Raw genomic sequence first — 10,299 nt, forward strand, 5'->3', positions numbered from 1 at the left:
GCCATCCATGCAAGTACATTACTTGAAATATTATTTTCTGTGTTCTGATTATGTAAAAAATAGAAATAAATGAAGAAACAAACATTCTGAACCAGAGCTAAGGGTAGCTTAAAGGGTTACAAAACTGAGACATAGGGCTGCATTCATATAGTAATAGAAAAGTTTGAGAGATTGTTTCTCTTCCAAATTCTACAAATATGGACAACCAAAAACTTCAATAGGTACTTTGATGTTCCTTCTACACATCAAAAGAACAGACAAACAAAAAGGTGTGTTTTATGAGGTCAAAATACTGCCATTGACAACCATTCATTTTGTTGTAAAGGAGTAAGATAGGAGGTTATCGCTCCAAGTTAAGCCAGAAAGGACAACTAAATAAAGTAGGTTAGATGTTCTTCATACATACTAAAAACACAAAATAGTTGATCCTTTCAAAAATATATGTTCAAATTTGCTATTTTAGACAAAATGACTTCATTTCAGATTCATATATCATTTGACATTTGACATAACATGTTAATGCTTTGGATTCATTTTGATGTGATTTTTTTATAGATTTTCACAGTTTCTAAACGTAAAGTTGTCATACATTGAAGCCCAATGTGGCTTTTTGCAAAGTTTCCAAGAAAATTGTTCTATAAATCAAAAATCAGATTATTTTCATATCGGGGGCCTATTACAAGTATTTCTAAAGGGGAATAACATGCTTTCCTCATTTGGTTCTATGCTTGTGTCTCACAGGGAAGGATGATTCCATTAAGGGACACATCAAAATGAATCCAGTACTGTAGATTCCAGTACAATAGAATAGAATATATTGTGATGATACGTGTATTATTCTCCTCTGTGTATAGACCCCGCAGGAGGTTTTAGGAGAGGTTGCAGTTAGAGCCCTCTAATCAGGACTGGGAACCACTCCAACTCTATCTGAGTACAAGATGACGTACCAGGGGAGAGATAGAAAGAACAAGAGGGAGGAAGAAAGAGCGATGGAGCAAGAAAGAGACAAAGAGTTGGAGAGAGAAAGGGAGAGATAGAAAGTAAGAGAAAGAGGTAATCAGAGAATAGCAGAGAGAGACCATTTCCTCTCAACATACCTAGAGGCAGCCCCAGAGCCCCAGCAGTCCAATCCAGCCTGATTAGGAGAAGAATGTTGTTTGAAGACCATCAGTACCTGGTTATGAACCAGTTACATCCAGAGACACAAAGCAGGGCTACTCCTTTCTGAGGAATTCAGAGGGATTGTGCATATGTGTGGGGATTATACCCCTGAAAAAGGAGAGAACCAATCAGACTGTCATTCCTCCTCCTCACATAGTCTATCTTTCTTCCTCTCTGTGTCAAGCAATGGTTTCCCTGAAATAATGCATGACAGATGTATGTCAACCTCTTTCTTCTCCCTCTCTCTGTCTCTCTCTTATGGCAGGGCCTCTACATGCCAACGTAACTTATGTTTCTCCTTCTCTGTCTCCCTACGTCTCTCTCTCACCCTCTCTCCCTCTGTTCCCATCTGGACCCAATGTGTTGGTCTACTCTATGCCATCAACAATCAAAAAAAGCAAAACACTACATTGAGGAGAAGGGGATCAAGGTTTTGTCTGTAAATCCCTCTGGTTTTATGGCCTGAATTACAAGTACATGAGAAGTGCATGTTTATTTGAACTAGCTGGGTTGGATAGATTGGATGCTGGCTGCTTTCAACCATAGGCTACTCCCCAACCCAATAATGTGGAGCTGCAGTACGACTGTGAGGGCCTGTTGCTCCATTTCTATCCATTGGAGGGCAGTACCTACAAGCTTGTTCTGTATGTGTCAATGGCTGTATATTTAAGCAATAAGGCCCGATGGGGTGTGGTATATGGTCAACATACCACGGCTAAGGGTTGTTCTTATGCACGACACAACACAGAGTGCCTGGACACAGCCCTTAGCCGTGGTATATTGGCCATATACTTTGTGGGCTATACTCGGCCTTGTCTTCGGACGGTAAGTTGGTGGTTGTAGACATCCCTCTAGTGGTGTGGGGGCTGTGCTTTGGCAAAGTGGGTGGGGTTATATCCTGCCTGTTTGGCCCTGTCCGGGGGTATCATCGGATGGGGCCACAGTGTCTTCTGATCCCTCCTGTCTCAGCCTCCAGTATTTATGCTGCAGTAGTTTATGTGTCGGGGGGCTAGGGTCAGTCTGTTACATCTGGAGTATTCTCTTGTCTTATCCGGTGTCCTGTGTGAATTTAAATATGCTCTCTCTAATTCTCTCTTGCTCTCTTTCTTTCTCTCGGAGGACCTGAGCCCTAGGACCATGCCTTGGGACTACCTGGCATGATGACTCCTTGCTGTCCCCAGTCCACCTGGCCATGCTGCTGCTCCAGTTTCAACTGTTCTGCCTGCGGCTACGGAACCCTGACCTGTTCACCGGACGTGCTTGTTGCACCCTCGACAACTACTATGATTATTATTATTTGACAATGCTGGTCATTTATGAACATTTTAACATCTTGACCATGTTCTGTTATAATATCCACCCGGCACAGCCAGAAGAGGACTGGCCACCCCTCATAGCCTGGTTCCTCTCTAGGTTTCTTCCTAGGTTTTTGGCCTTTCTAGGGAGTTTTCCTAGGGAGTTTTTCCTAGCCACCGTGCTTCTTTCACATGCATTGCTTGCTGTTTGGGGTTTTAGGCTGGGTTTCTGTACAGCACTTTGAGATTTCAGCTGATATACGAAGGGCTATATAAATAAATTTGATTTGATTTTGATTTGATATACCACAAACCCCCGAGATGACTTATCTCTATTATAAACTGGCTACCAATGTAATTAGAGCAGTAAAAATAAGTGTTTTGTCATACCCGTGGTATACGGTCCGATATACCACAGCTGTCAGCCAATCAGCATTCAGGGCTCGAACCACTCAGTTTATAACAGTGCATATCATACTCAGCGTGGTCCTCTGTAGATCAGTTGATAGAACATGGCGTTGGCGCCATTCTACTCACGTTAGGCTGTCAACCATGTCCAATCACCATCTCCATGTCCATGTGCAAAAAGCCAATCAATGTATAGCTTCTCATTCTTTAGGAGAAGGACACAGCCTATAGCGTCACACACCTATGGAGGGGTGCAAAAGATGGAGGAGTTATAGGTTAGCCAACCCCCTAGGGAAAAAGAGCGACATCCAGAGAGTGCACGATTGAGACAGAACTGTAGCTAGCCAACCTTCTGAAATATCAACTTTTCATACCCCAAGGTAAGATTAAAAACATGAATGATACTGCAATTGTGATATTAATCAGAGCCAACTTGTTTTCCAACAGTATAATTTATGTAGCAACTGCAGACTTGTGGCTATCAATAGTTGCTGCGAAGCTCAGACGCCTGTCAAGCTAAGTAGCCTGCATGGTAACGTTAACGGTGACATTTCAGTAAAGTTACAGTACAGTTGCTCTAGATTTGGTAAGAGAACTGTCAAAGTTTTTGAAATCTAAAATATAATGCAATCTGCTAACATTACCAAGGTTAAGTTATTGCCCATTTTAGTAAATGCTATTCAGCTAGCTAATTTCGTTAACTATCTAGCTAACATTTACTATCTATCATTAGACAACATTTTACATCACATGTTAATGATTTGGATTCATTTTGGTGTGATTTTTATAGTTTTTCACAGTTTTCTCACCATAAAGTTTTCATACATTGAAGTCAGAGGCTACATATTGGATGACTGTCATTCATATTCCATTAACCCAGTTCATTGTAACAGCAATAGGTTAAGGCTACTACATGATTCTCAAATTTTCCCAATACCCTTGTGAGGTTGCCACAACCTAGCCTATGAATGAAAGTTTACAACGTAGGTGCACACAGGTTGAGAGATTTTTTTTGTTGAGGTGATAGTAACACATTCAATAGCACCTTGCACACTGTTTCCTGCATCTAGCTGATCTAGTGTGTAATCATTAGTCCAATATTTGCAAACGAGAGTTTCTATTGGACAAATTCTGGTATGTTTATCCCTGTTCCATTTGCTTCCATTTAAGAAAAAAAAGATCTACAGAATCGGCCAAAGAATGCACCCCTGATCACACGTAAACACGGTTCACTTTCATAACAGCCACGTTGTATTCCTTCTTGCATATATGCCCTCCCCTCCTCTCACCTTTTCCATTCGCTTGTGGACTTCAATGCACAACACATCAGCTGTATGTGACCAGGCGAAAAAACATTTCTAAGCCAAACCATATCATAACCACTACACACATCTGTCATGACTGTCCTGTAGGGATCCAAATAGGTCAGATCAGCTTTGCAATAAATAACTTCAGCCAGACCCCCTCTCACCCGCAGAGGTGGGAGAAGGGAGCTGGTGGGGGGTTGACAGTTCACACTCTGTTGTAAATCAAGGATTAGAACATTCAGCTATCTCCCTCTCCAAATTCACACAGGAATGTGCCTTTGTTTCACAGACATTTTCCCACCAAAACTCTAACATGTTCTAAAGCGAATACTGGAACAATTTTTCTAACATAGAATGTGAGGAATGTGAGGTGGTGATCTAAAGAATAATAATGTCACTTCGGTTGTTATTTTTTCTTCTTGTTGTATTAAAATGATATAAAGAAAATACTGTAACTTGAACAGTATATACAATATATGTACAAAGTTTCCATCTTCTATGTTGTGTATGAAATATGAAAAAATATGAAAGTGTTTTTGTTAAGAGAGGGATGTGATCTTAGAAAGTATTAGAGGAAATTGTTTCTATAACTTTGTACAAGTAAGTAGTCACTGCCCCCTTGAGTGTGATCAGCCTCACAAACCGCCCCTTTTGAACAAACTGTATAAAACAATGGGTTAAGAATATAACATATCAGACCAGAGAGATGTGTAGCTGCAACTCACGTCCAAAGTGGTTCGAACTCAATCTCAACACGAGGTAGAGACGATAACGTCACCTCGCGGACAATCACTGGTACAGGTGATTAGCTGTCCTAAGTAAAGTATCTAGATAAGCAAATTTAAGTGGGACTATTCTATTACTCTCTTCAAACCATCGTATTCTACTCCTCTCATCACCCCAATGGGATCCATTGGCAAGGCTGGCTAGCCTATATTCAAATAAGCATCTTCCAGAACGAATGGAAGAATAACAATATAAGATGGGTGAGGACCCCTTTTGGACAATCAGAGCCTTACAAGCATGCAGCAAAAAGGCCCAACACACTTTCCAAGAAGGCCTAGTTCTGACAGAAAACCACGACAAACCAAGACATTTACACGTAAATACATAATTTGATTTCTTACTTCAAACGGGTGGTGGTTCATGTGCAAAGTATATGATTACTGTGAGAGCAGTTTCTAAATGTACCAAAGCATTATGTCTCTGTCCCTCTCTCTCTCTCTCACCCTCCCTTTTGTCTTTTGCAACAAGCCACCATGCTGTGTCAGTCCACTAGGGTCCTGTTTCTAATGTATTAAGTGTGTATGATTATCCTGTGTTACCATTTAGTTAGCTAGTAAATAAATAATTCAACCAATTGGTGTAGTACTGAATCATCAGTAAGACAGGGTTTTTTTGCAGTTGCATGAGGTTACGACTGTTCAGAATGATGATATGATAAGAGGTTATGATTAATAAGTTGACTGTTTATGGATGTAATAGGTTAAGACCTTTTGATAAAATAATGATATGTTTAAAGATAAATTATTAAATAATTCTACCCTAAAACCTAACTATTAGTGATATAGTTTATGTAGCATGTATAATGAGTAATTAAAATGTTAAACATAAAGTCTAACTAGGTTGGACTGGGATAAGAGAGGAATGTGTGTGTGTGTTTAAGAAAACACCAGAACCATTAACCTATGTTTGACCCGACCTAGCAAGAACTCTGAGAGTTTATGAGAGGGAGTAACCCTCAAGGTTTCCCTAATCTCGGAGGAATCAAATCAAATCAAATTGATTTGTCACACATGGTTAGCAGGTGTTAATGCAAGTGTAGCGAAATGCTTGTGCTTCTAGTTCCGACCATGCAGTAATATCTAACAAGTAATCTACCAATTCCACAACAACTACCTTGTACACACAAGTGTAAAGGAATGAATATGAATATGTACATACAAATATATAAATGAGTGATGGCCGAACGGCATAGGCAAGATGTAATAGATGGTATGGAGTACAGTATATACATATGAGCTGAGTATTGTAGGGTATGAAAACATATAAAGCAGCATTGTTTAAGGTGGCTAGTGATACATTACATCAGGATGGCAAGATGCAGTAGATGGTATAGAGTACAGTATATACATATGAGATGAGTAATGTAGGTTATGAAAACATTATATAAAGTGGCATTGTTTAAAGTGGCTAGCGATACATCTAATACATCAAGATGGCAAGATGCAGTAGATGGTATGGCGTACAGTATATACAAATGAGATGAATAATGTAGGTTATGTAAACATTATCTAATATAAATAATATAAAGTGGCAAGTGATAAATTGATTACATCAATTTTCCCATTATTAAAGTGGCTTGAGTTGAGTCAGTATGTTGGCAGCAGCCACTCAATATTAGTGATGGCTGTTTAACAGTCTGATGGCGTTGAGATAGAAGCTGTTTTTCAGTCTCTCGGTTCCAGCTTTGATGCACCTGTACTGACCTCGCCTTCTGGATGTTAGCGGGGTGAACAGGCCTTGGCTCGGATGGTTGATGTCCTTGATGATCTTTTTGGCCTTCCTGTGACATCGGGTGCTGTAGGTGTTCTGGAGGGCAGGCAGTGTGCCCCCGGTGATGTGTTGGGCAGACGGCACCACCCTCTGGAGAGCCCTGCGGTTGCGGGCAGTGCAGTTGCCGTACTAGGCGATGATACAGCCCGACAGGATGCTCTCAATTGTGCATCTGCAAAAGTTTCTGGGGGTCTTAGGGGCCAAGCCAAATGTTTGTGTGGTTGGTTCATTTCAGATTGTCAGTGAGGTCTATGCCGAGGAACTTGAAGCTTTCCACCTTCTCTACTGCGGTCCCATCGATGTGGATGTAAGCATGCTCCCTCTGTTGTTTCTTGAAGTCCACGATCAGCTCATTCGTTTCGTTGACGTTGAGGGAGAGGATGTTTTCCTGGCACCACTCCGCCAGGGGCCTCACCTCCTCCCTGTAGGCTGTCTCGTCATTGTTGGTAATCAGGCCTACTACTGTTGTGTCGTCTGCAAACTTGATGATTGAGTTGGAGGTGTGCGTGGCCACACAGTCATGGGTGAACAGGGAGTACAGGAGGGGGCTGAGCACCCACCCTTGTGGGGCCCCTGTGTTGAGGATCAGCGAAGTGGAGGTATTGTTTCCTACCTTCACCACCTGGGAGCGGCCCGTCAGGAAGTCCAGGACACAGTTGCACCGGGCAGGGTTCAGACCCAGGGCCCCGAGCTTAATGATGAGCTTGGAGGGTACTATGGTGTTGAATGCTGAGCTATAGTCAATGAACAGCATTCTGACATAGGTATTCCTCTTGTCCAGATACAGTGTCTTGCGAAAGTATTCGGCCCCCTTGAACTTTTCGACCTTTTGCCACATTTCAGGCTTCAAACATAAAGATATAAAACTGTATTTTTTTGTGAAGAATCAACAACAAGTGGGACACAATTATGAAGTGGAACGAAATTTATTGGATATTTCAAACTTTTTTAACAAATAAAAAACGGAAAAATTGGCCGTGCAAAATTATTCAGCCCCTTTACTTTCAGTGCAGCAAACTCTCTCCAGAAGTTCAGTGAGGATCTCTGAATGATCCAATGTTGACCTAAATGACTAATGATGATAAATAGAATCCACCTGTGTGTAATCAAGTCTCCGTATAAATGCACCTGCTCTGTGATAGTCTCAGAGGTCCGTTTAAAGCGCAGAGAGCATCATAAAGAACAAGGAACACACCAGGCAGGTCCGAGATACTGTTGTGGAGAAGTTTAAAGCCGGATTTGGATACAAAAATATTTCCCAAGCTTTAAACATCCCAAGGAGCACTGTGCAAGCGATAATATTGAAATGGAAGGAGTATCAGACCACTGCAAATCTACGAAGACCCGTCCGTCCCTCTAAACTTTCAGCTCATACAAGGAGAAGACTGATCAGAGATGCAGCCAAGAGGCCCATGATCACTCTGGATGAACTGCAGAAATCTACAGCTGAGGTGGGAGACTCTGTCCATAGGACAACAATCAGTCGTATACTGCACAAATCTGGCCTTTATGGAAGAGTAGCAAGAAGAAAGCCATTTCTTAAAGATATCCATAAAAAGTGTCGTTTAAAGTTTGCCACTAGCCACCTGGGAGACACACCAAACATGTGGAAGAAGGTGCTCTGGTCAGATGAAAGCAAAATCAAACTTTTTGGCAACAATGCAAAATGTTATGTTTGGCATAAAAGCAACACAGCTCATCACCCTGAACACACCATCCCCACTGTCAAACATGGCGGTGGCAGCATCATGGTTTGGGCCTGCTTTTCTTCAGCAGGGGCAGGGAAGATGGTTAAAATTGATGGGAAGATGGATGGAGCCAAATACAGGACCATTCTGGAAGAAAACCTGATGGAGTCTGCAAAAGACCTGAGACTGGGACGGAGATTTGTCTTCCAACAAGACAATGATCCAAAACATAAAGCAAAATCTACAATGGAATGGTTCACAAATAAACATATCCAGGTGTTAGAATGTCCAAGTCAAAGTCCAGACCTGAATCCAATTGAGAATCTGTGGAAAGAACTGAAAACTGCTGTTCACAAACGCTCTCCATCCAACCTCACTGAGCTCGAGCTGTTTTGCAAGGAGGAATGGGCAAAAATTTCAGTCTCTCGTGTGCAAAACTGATAGAGACATACCCCAAGCGACTTACAGCTGTAATCGCAGCAAAAGGTGGCGCTACAAAATATTAACTTAAGGGGGCTGAATAATTTTGCACGGCCAATTTTTCCGTTTTTTATTTGTTAAAAAAGTTTGAAATATCCAATAAATTTTGTTCCACTTCATGATTGTGTCCAACTTGTTGTTGATTCTTCACAAAAAATGACAGTTTCATATCTTTATGTTTGAAGCCTGAAATGTGGCAAAAGGTTGAAAAGTTCAAGGGGGCCGAATACCTTCGCAAGGCACTGTAGGATAGGGCAGTGTGCAGTGCGATGGCGATTGCATTGTCTGTGGATCTACTGGGGCAGTAAGCAAATTGAAGTGGGTCTAGGGTGTCAGGTAAGGCAGAGGTGATATGATCCTTAACTAGCCTCTCAAAGCACTTCATGATGACAGAATGGGCCAGCATCCCTGTGGAATGCTTTTGACACCTTCTATAGTCCATGCCCCAATGAATTGAGACTGTTCTCAGGGCAAAAGGGTGTGCAAGTCAATATTAGGAAGGTGTTCCTAATGTTTTGTACACTCCGTGTATGTGGCTCTCAGAAGAAATTGCCATTCTTCTCACTGGGCCCACAGTGGTTGAAACAACGTTGGTTCCACGTCATTTCAATTAAATGACGTGGAACCAACGTGGGATAGACGTTGATTCAACCAGTGTGTGCCAGTGGGATGAATGACAATTTCCTCTGAGAGCCACATACACAGAGTGTACAGAACATTAGGAACACCTTCCTGATAGTTAGTTGCACCGCCTTGAAGTGGCGTCTGTGCCCAGTGGGACGTGATGAATTTAGAATTATATCAGGTAATATGCAGTCCACAAGAAACCTCAACAGATAACTGATCATTGAAGATACTAACTCAATAAACGATGTAACGGGAGTATATTAATAATAAGCCAACCTCATTAGAACAACACTTCTATACGTTATGATTATGCTACCATAATCCTCAGGTGATCTTAAATTCAAATGTGAAAAATAATAACACTTTTGGAGACGAGTTGTTTTTAGAAATATTATTTATTTTCCGAGGCGGGATTCGACCTACATTTTTAACATACTATTGTTCCCCAGTTTTGGTGCTTGCTATGCCAGGATAGTGGGTTTGAGTCCCGGGACCACCCATACAGTGGCAGTTCTAGACCATTTCAACTGGGGGGGGGCCAAGCTGGGGCCAGTTGTACTGTTAGAGGGGCCAGTTACATTAGACGTTATTGTTGTCATATCGTTTTCTTCACTGCATTGCAGGCATTAGCAGGCAAAAGACCATGTTCATAATCATTAGTGTTCCGCGTTGCCACTGTCTAATAACGGATGTAAAAAAAGAACGATAGCAAAAATTTGTTATGTAAAAAATATTTCATACTCCACATTTAGGGGGGCCACAAGGGGGTCCAAAATG

The sequence above is a fragment of the Salmo trutta genome, chromosome 39 (assembly GCF_901001165.1).
Source record: "Salmo trutta chromosome 39, fSalTru1.1, whole genome shotgun sequence".
NCBI classification, from domain to species: domain Eukaryota; kingdom Metazoa; phylum Chordata; class Actinopteri; order Salmoniformes; family Salmonidae; genus Salmo; species Salmo trutta.